The following is a 9,039-nucleotide window of genomic DNA, read 5'->3' as shown; positions in this document are numbered from 1 at the left end:
GCATGTATAATAGAGAAAACATAGATCCAAGGTATTTAGGGTTGCATGTACACTTAGGAGTGTTAGAATGCTCAAAACCCAACAGTGGTATCAGAGCCTAGGCTTGTTTTCTTGTTATACCTACAATAGAAGCTGAAAAAAACGAATTTGTTGCTGTCTGATCATCAGATTTGGCGAGTCCATCAGGAGACTCGGCGAGTCCATGCCTAAAAAGTGATGAATTCGATCCAACTCGCCGAGTTGGTTCATGCACTCGACGAGTTGGACCCCCAGACAGCATAAACTCGACTTTTTTGGCTGGAATTGGACTAGGAACATTACCCAAAGATGTTTTGGACTTATAAACTTGTTTTTGATGTGGTAATGTTCATGCTAATCCAATTTTTAAAGATAATTGTCAATAGATTCATGTTTTGTATTAGTTTAAAGTGTTACTCTAATTACATGGAAAAGTTTGATTTGAATTATCTTGTTCTTATGAGTTGCTTAGATTAATAAAAAATTTGAGTGAAATAGTTGTTTTCAATCCAAATTAATCTAAGAGTTGATTCTAAAATGTGTTTTTGTAACTTGTCCTCAAGTTATATGAAAAGTCACATTTAAGTTTCATACAACTCATAAAAGTTGGCAATGGTTACAAAAGATGAAGAGTCTTGTCCTTAAGTTATGGAGGTTCAAGAGTCACTTCATTAATAAATAAATAAATAAAGTGCAACCTTAATTAATTCCATAAGTTATAAAATAAAGAAAAGTTAATTCTTTTAATAGTTTAAAGTCTTCCATAACTTGTCCTCAAGTTATGGAACTTGAAGAGTTTTTGGATTAAAACTACTTTAAACACATAATATATGGAATTAATTAGTTTTGAATAGTTTCAAAACTTGCCCTCAAGTTTTGGAATTTGAAAAAGTTTTCACTTATGAATACTTTAATTCCAAGTTAGCCCTTAGAATTTTAAAGAGTTAAAATTCAACCCTTGTACTTTATAATATTATAAGTTAATAATATATATATGTATAAGAGTAAAGTCAGTCTTACCGCTAGTACGCCTCATTCACGAAGCGGGTCTATAAGGTGGGTATAAGGTTGTTGCCTATAAAATGGCAACTTAATGGGTGTCCACTCTCACCCACCGCTTGCTTGACCGGTGGAGGGTCGTTAGCCGAACGGGTTTGACAAGACTATAATTCTCCCTTCATTAAAAGTATTAATGATAAATACTAACTAACTAAACTCTTAATAATACCCAATCTTAGTTACTTAGGAAAATGTGAATAAGGTGCTAATCCATGAAATTACACTTTGCACTTTGTTTAAGTCGTTAGTGGAGCGTGTGTGGTTAACCGGCACACTAACCTGGACTTAACAAGGTAGGTAAAGGGTGACTTAATATTTATCATAGTATCGATGGAGCGTGTGTGGTTTACCGGCACATCGATTAAGGGGTAAACACTTAAGGGTACCAAGTAATTTGCATGGTTATTTCACACCTTGTTTTGTGATCCTCAGCATCCCAGTCACAAAACCTGAAGGGCACACTCGAGATTGAAACATGCCATTGAACAGTTCAATGAATCTCAAAGATCTAGGAGTTTCAAATCCAATTAAAACCTAATAATACATTTCGTTTATCTTGGTGGAAATTGGTGAATCGTCATTCACCTACCTTCAAATATTTTATAGCTTGGATTACGGCATACCTCTTCTAAGTTATAAAATAGTTTGTTGGGTCCTAGCCTTAATATTTCATATTGGGTGTCATATTAAGGACTTTAAAATCAACTATCTTGAATATCTCCCAAAAGATGTCTGGTTTAGACATATATGATCTTCCCAAATCTCTTGAAACAAGTTTTCCTAAATGAAGATGATGTCCCTTCGAAATCATAATTCATTCACCTCCTCCAATTATTCTCCCCAACCCACAAGTTCTTGAAAAAGTTTAAGGTCACTCAAGCCCAATTGGCAAGGCAAGGTCTAGGTGTGGTCACGTCTTGGAGATGTAGTCACATATTGACTAGCCGGGAGAGTCGGGTGTCAAAGTCTTGAGAAAGTTGGTGATTCAATCACCTTCTAAGTCACATAGTGAGTTCCTTTGGGACACCTATGAAACAGACTATGACAAGACCCTTAATGATCTTATCTATTTGTTAAGATCAACTTCCTTAAAACTTGATGGACATTGACAATTGTGACACAGGAAATTCAGAAAAGCATTCTCTTCCCAATGGAAAGGGATCAGCCATAGTCAACTTGGTTGACCAAATGGTAAAGAGAAAAGCTAAGTCTGTGATAGTACCTTGTACCATTACCAAAGGGTCCATATGTTTATATTGCCAAAGAAATGGGCATTGGTTGCGAAGCTGCCAAATTTACCTAAGGATGTTAATGTCAATAAGTTTGACTCTACTTCAGGTAAAGTCCACTATCTAACTCTGTTAAGTTTCTATTCTGAGATTCTTGATACATGATGTGACTAGGTCACATGGTGATGTTTTAAGAATCAAAGAAAAGGTGAAGAAACTTAAAGAAAGAATATGCTGAATCTGATCGCGTAGATGGATTTCTATCGCGTAGTTTGAAGATCGGATTCTTGAGCTACTTCTTAGGAGTTATGAGATATTGCTTAGGAATAGATAACAACAAGTTTTCCTATGGGTTGTAAGGATAAATTTTCTGCAAAGTTTTAAAATAAAAGAAAATTTTTGATTTTATTTATTTTAGAATATCCTTACAATGACATTTGAGGAAAAAAAATTGTTGCTTATATGATTCCAATAATAGCAAGAGTGGAAATATGAAATTGATTCTTTCATTTGTGGTAATGTCTAAATTTACCAAATAAGGAAAGATTCTCATAACCCAAGTTTCAAGTGGACCGGAACTTGGAATCATGCAAGTTGTATAGCATGATGAATGAGAAATTTCAAGTGTTGGAAAAATTAAGACTAATTACTCGGTCACATGGATGTGTGAGTCAAGTAAAGGACTAAGGGATCGAGTACACATTCTTGTGCACTGATTAAGTCCACCACGAAAGATCAATAAGATTATTCGTCATAATTTACTAGAGTTCAGTAAATATGGTTATACTTACAAGCTTAAGTGTAATTCTGAGACATTGGAAAAAGGTTCCAATGTGAGGCAGAGCGAATAGGAAGAATCAAATTAGGCAGAAGGATAGAAGTTTCTCAAATCTGAAAAGATGGGAGAGTACTTTAGTATCAGTTTTCTGATCATCGTAATGATTAAGAAACCATATCAAAATTAGTTCCCTAAGGAAGTCTTAGTGCATTCTTACGACTAAGAAGAAGGGATCTTGAATTGTTGAAATGGTTAAATCAAGAAGATGAGTCATACTTCGTTCCAATACAAGCATTAGAGTCATACTCCATGATTGTAACTTGAGTGACATGTCTTAAAGAAGGTTTAAAACACTTGTCAAATGTAAGAGTAAAATTTTCTACTCTTGTACATTTGAAATTGGTAAGTTGTGATGTTTTGGATAAAACAAAGAACAACTTAGGCCAATTGTGTGAAGTGTTTGTCTTGATTAGAATCCACACTATCTCTTGAATAACTGACAAGAAAGTCTTATATGTCAAGAGGACAGTGGGAGTCTGAAAAGTCTTGAAAGTCTCAAGAACTAATCAAGAGTAAAACCTAAAGTTCTTCACTAGCACACGACTTGAGGTTTACAACCTATCGTGATTGACATATTCTGTGCCCATTCCAGTTAAAGTTGGCTTTGAATATGAGTTCTTAGAGTTCTTAATTGGTTGCACAACAACTTGGAAGCAATGGTAGGCCCTTGAGCTGCTAGGTGGCAAGAAATTAAGATTGAGTTCAATCCATATGGTTTTGGATTTGTCATTATCTTTGTCTTGTGATTATGGTTTTGACAAATTCATATGGGTAGGAACTCATACACCATATAAATCTAAGTGTCATAAGGTTTCTCTCCGATTCATGAAAATGATGGTGAGGAAACACTTTCACTAAGTAGATTTTATCTAGATAGCAATTGTGATATTTGCATTCTCAAAGTCGTTAGTGGAGCGTGTGTGGTTTACCGGCACACTAACCTGGACTTGTGAGAAGTGGAAAACAGGTTTAACCATTATGATTACGGCATCCCTCTTCATAATTGTTTAGACACACAAGTGTGCTATCTAAGGGAAGGTGTATGATTTTGATAAAGTCTTATCAAAACAATCTAGTATCAGAAATCTGAACTTTGGTAAGAATGTCAATGAAGTATTGATTTCTAGAAGTCCAGCTGATTTCTGGGTACATGTCAAAGCTAGTGGGAGCATAAGTGTTATGCTAATAATCATCATGTTAGTGGGAGCATGATAATTATGATAAGTATTGCAAGTTAGCAATGTTAATTATAGAAAACAAAAGTTTCAATTGGGAAAAAGTTGTTTTGCTATAATTAAGGGAGAGGAAATTATACTTCATCTCAAATCTATAAGCTTAGATCGTGAGGTTTTAATCATTTAGTCAAGGATATATATATATATATATATATATATATATATATATATATATATATATATATATATATATATATATATGAATTTCATGTTGGAATGGCTCAACATAAGGAAATTCTGTATATGGGTCCATTATTTGCGTTCTAAAACTCGATTATGATTACGGCATCCCTTTTCATAATCTGAATTATGAGAACTTGGCAAATAAATATGGAAATGTTATAGCAAAAGACTGGTTTAGTCTTTATGTGAGACATCATGAATCGTGTCCCATATGCTTCGGATATAGGATCGATTACATGTGCTATATTCATCCATTTTAAAATTTTCCAGATGCCTGGGGCATTAAGAAGGGAAAAGGTTTAGAACTAGATATGACTAAAAGGATTAAACAATTGTCGAGGACAATCTAAGGTTTACCAAAGATTGGTTGCTCAAGGACAGTTGGAAGTATAGTGATAATTCTGGAAGGACCATATTGACATAGTCTGTAAGGAGGCAACTCTTGGTCAGAAGTGATAGTCAAAAATGGATTCTGGAAATGTTTCAAAGTTAGAATTTTCAATCGGTGTAAGATTAAGGAAAATTAATGCAAGAAGGATGTTTCCAAGGAACTGATCTCCTTTGGAATGCTCTGTAATGTTTGTTGTCAAGTCTTTATGACTTTGTGCATAATCATTACAAGAGGATCAATGCATATAAGTTTAGAATCTAACAGATTTCAGTAAATGGCATGAATTTGGAATTCTTGCATTTGCGGTAAGGATTTGGGAGTGTGAAAAGAGAATCATTAAAGTTATGTTCAATTGATCTAGTTCACAAAGTAAAGATCATAGACAAACATAGTATGCATACTTGGTGTATGGCATGACTAGTGTTTAGAAAACATAGTGTACATGCTTGGAGCATGGGACAACTATTGTTTTAAATTCAAGAATAAAGTTGATAGCTGAAACAGTATACAATGAATAATGTGTAATCATATGGTGATAAATAAAAAGTGTTTTATTTATGTTCAAAGGGTTGATACCATATTGGATTCAATTATTATTGTGTTTTATTTTGCATGTTTTGACTTCCCGAATAAACTAGGTTATTCTTCCGGAATGACTAAGTTATTCAAACCATCCACAGTCGGTCATATGTTGGAAGTAGATATGAATTAAGACTGTCATGGGTTGGCTTGTAGAGGTCTAAGGTGTTGGACAAAGGGCTACAACACTCATGAGTGCTCATAAGTTATGAGTATTGGATTCAACCCGCGCTCATTGGAATCACTTCATGGATTTTATCACGAGTGATCATGAGACGATAATATCTTATATTCTTCAAACCTAGAGATATGAGTTGTTACTATGAGTTGATAGTACATTGATTGCACGAAAACGCATTTGGTAACTCGGTGCTATAAAATGTGCCTTTGTGTATGATTCAACAAGTAGTAGAACAAGCCATATGAGTCGAAGTTTATCCATTCCTTTTACCTTCGGCATAAAAGCGATATCTGTGGGCCCCTCGATGATTTGATGATGACAAATGGAAGTGCTCGGCCGGGCCAGGACTGATTTGATTTGTTCAATTAGTCAGACGTCATAAATCGGAAATCGGGAAACAACAAATGGACAGAGAGAGTGATTATAATCCATGTCTCAGTCCATACGATATCTAGAATGGAGGAATATATGATCCCTTATCTAATGGACAAGTCATTGACAAAGGTCAGAGTTCGACAGAAGCTTTTGAGAGCCACGATTGCCAGTTGGTTCCTGAAGTCATACGCAATAATAGTTTTAGACTTATCCAAGTGGGAGACTGTTGGATTAATGTCTAAGTCCATAACTATAATTGGTAAGACTTGACCCGACCCAGCATGGTCCATTTGGGTTGCATACCATCATGCACTTAGATAGACTATAATGAGAGAAATAAGACACTTATGGTTATTAATATATTATACGTTCTAGTATAGTAATAATAAGAATAATAAGATTATTTAATTAGTATTGATCAAGAATTAATCTAGGATTAATTAAGTGATCGAAAGAAGACTAATTAAATATATGGGTTGATTGTGTAAATCATCCATACTTGTATAGTGGGCTAATGCTCCATGGATAATCAAGTTGGGCTAAAACCCATAGGATGGTCCATGGATGCTCCATGGTGTATTTGTACCCATGGATCATGGAAATGAAATGCCATGTCAATTAGGGTTTACATGGTGTAACCCTAACTATATAAGCATCTTATTCTTGACCAAAATCGGCCACTAGTGTGTGGTGTAAAAGGGCTAGCCGATTTCATGAGTGTAGAATTCTCTCAAGTTATTCTAAGTGTTTTGGTGAATTGTGATTCCATTTGAGGCTTCCACACTATTGGGGCTAGGCACTCAAGTTTCATGAAGACTTTCTACATCAAAGAGGTATGTATTCTATCTTGTTATACTCATTGTTTTTGTATGCTAGATTAGGATAATACCTTGGAAGTTCTTATTTGCATGTATAATAGAGAAAACATAGATCCAAGGTATTTAGGGTTGCATGTACACTTAGGAGTGTTAGAATGCTCAAAACCCAACAATAATAACACATGAGATCAGATCTGAAAGATTACCTTGAATTGCTTTCTTGAATCTTCTTGTCCTTGGAGCTTAGAGTCACAAATGTCACTCCTCTAATTGCTTACAAACACCAACTTAGCAAGAGGATGATCAGAGAGAGAGAGGGGACAGCAAGAAATCGGCCAGGGTTTCTTCTATTGCAAGAGTGCCGATTTCCTTGACCCCATGGGTCTATTTATACTAGTGAGCCTCCTAGGGTTTCACACTTAAAACCCTAATTGGATAACTTAGGCCCTAAGCAATCCAATCTCCTTATTGATAAGCCTTGGACGATTTCTAGGTCCTTCTAAACCCTAAAACCGTCCACCCCCTTAGTCATAAGGAATTATAGCCCAAAGTACAACTATCATACAATTGACAGTTTATGCCCTTTTATTTAATTAATCTCTTTAAGTCACCAAATTAATTCCTAATTAATTTATGACTTATAATAATCAAATAACAATATTATTCTTCCTTATATTATTCTCATAATATATTAATACAATTTCTTCTCTCATTATAAATCATCCTGTCAAGTTGCTATGGTGAAGGCAACCCAAAAGGACCATGCACAACCGGGTCAAATACTTACCAAATATAGTTGCAGCCTTAGACACTATTCCAACAGTCTCCCACTTGGATAAGTCTAGTAACTATATATATAAGCATAATCCGATTAGCAATCGTAGCTCTCAAAGACGCTGTCAAACTCTGATCTTATCAATCTTGTCCTTTAGATAAGGGATCGTACAGTCCTCTGTTTAGATATCATGCGGTCAATTCTATGGAACCAATCGTCCAGCAGTTGGTTTCTCGATCTCAGATTTATTTGACATAGAACTTAATGGAACACATCAATTTAGTGTTGACTGGGCCCGACACATAAGTCAAATCAAATCATCGAGCGGCCGAGATATCGCTTTTACCCTCTTAGGATAAAAGTAACAGATAAACTTCGACTTATATGCATTTACTTATCCATTCATCAATTATACACAACAATGCGTTTTATAACATCAATTTACTGATGCGGTTTCGCATTATCAATGTACATCCAATTAACAAATAATAAACGATATATCTAGGTTTTAAGACCATATGATTTATTGTCTTGCGATCACCCTTTTTATCACATTCCATAAGGTGATTCCAGCAAGCACGGGTTTGTTCCAATGCTCAAAACTAGTTTATAAGCACTCAGGAACGTTGCAGGAAACTTTTGCTATGTCTAATACTATTTAGACAATCTACACACCAATTCATGACAATATTCATTAATACCTACTTCCAACATATGAACGATTGTGGATTGTTTGAATAATTCGATTATTCTAAATAACTCAATTATTCAGGAAGTCAAAACATGCAAAGTGAAACAATAGTTAAACAATTAACATAAGACAATAGCTTTACTTATAAATAATACTCCTTTATTTAATCATCAAATGTTAATTACATTTATCTAATACAAGTTTCTAAAACTATCTAATCTAATCTAATATCATCTCTTAGTCCAATACTCCTAGCATGCTGCAAATGCTTGACCCTACTCAGTCCCTTCATAAGCGGATCTGCTGGGTTATCTTCTGATGATATCCTCCTAACCATGAGGTGTCCTTCTTCTACTCGATGTCTAATGAAATTATATTTTCTGTCGATATGACGAGATCTGCCATGATCCCTTGGTTCCTTGGTCAAGCCAACCGCTCCTTCATTATCACAAAAAATTTCCATAGGCTCCTTTATGGTAGGCACAACTCCAAGGTCACCAATGATGTTCTTTAACCATATTGCCTCCTTCGATGCTTCGCTCGCTGCAATGTACTCTGATTCGCATGTTGAATCAGCTACGGTTTCCTGCTTGGAACTTTTCGAAGTTACTGCTCCTCCATTCAGGGTAAAGACCCAGCCCGACTGCGAACGGTAGTTGTCCCTGTC

Source organism: Lactuca sativa, chromosome 3, assembly GCF_002870075.4.
Source record: "Lactuca sativa cultivar Salinas chromosome 3, Lsat_Salinas_v11, whole genome shotgun sequence".
NCBI classification, from domain to species: Eukaryota; Viridiplantae; Streptophyta; class Magnoliopsida; order Asterales; family Asteraceae; genus Lactuca; species Lactuca sativa.
The sequence above is the reverse complement of the archived record's forward strand: the minus strand, read 5'-3'. Positions refer to the sequence as shown.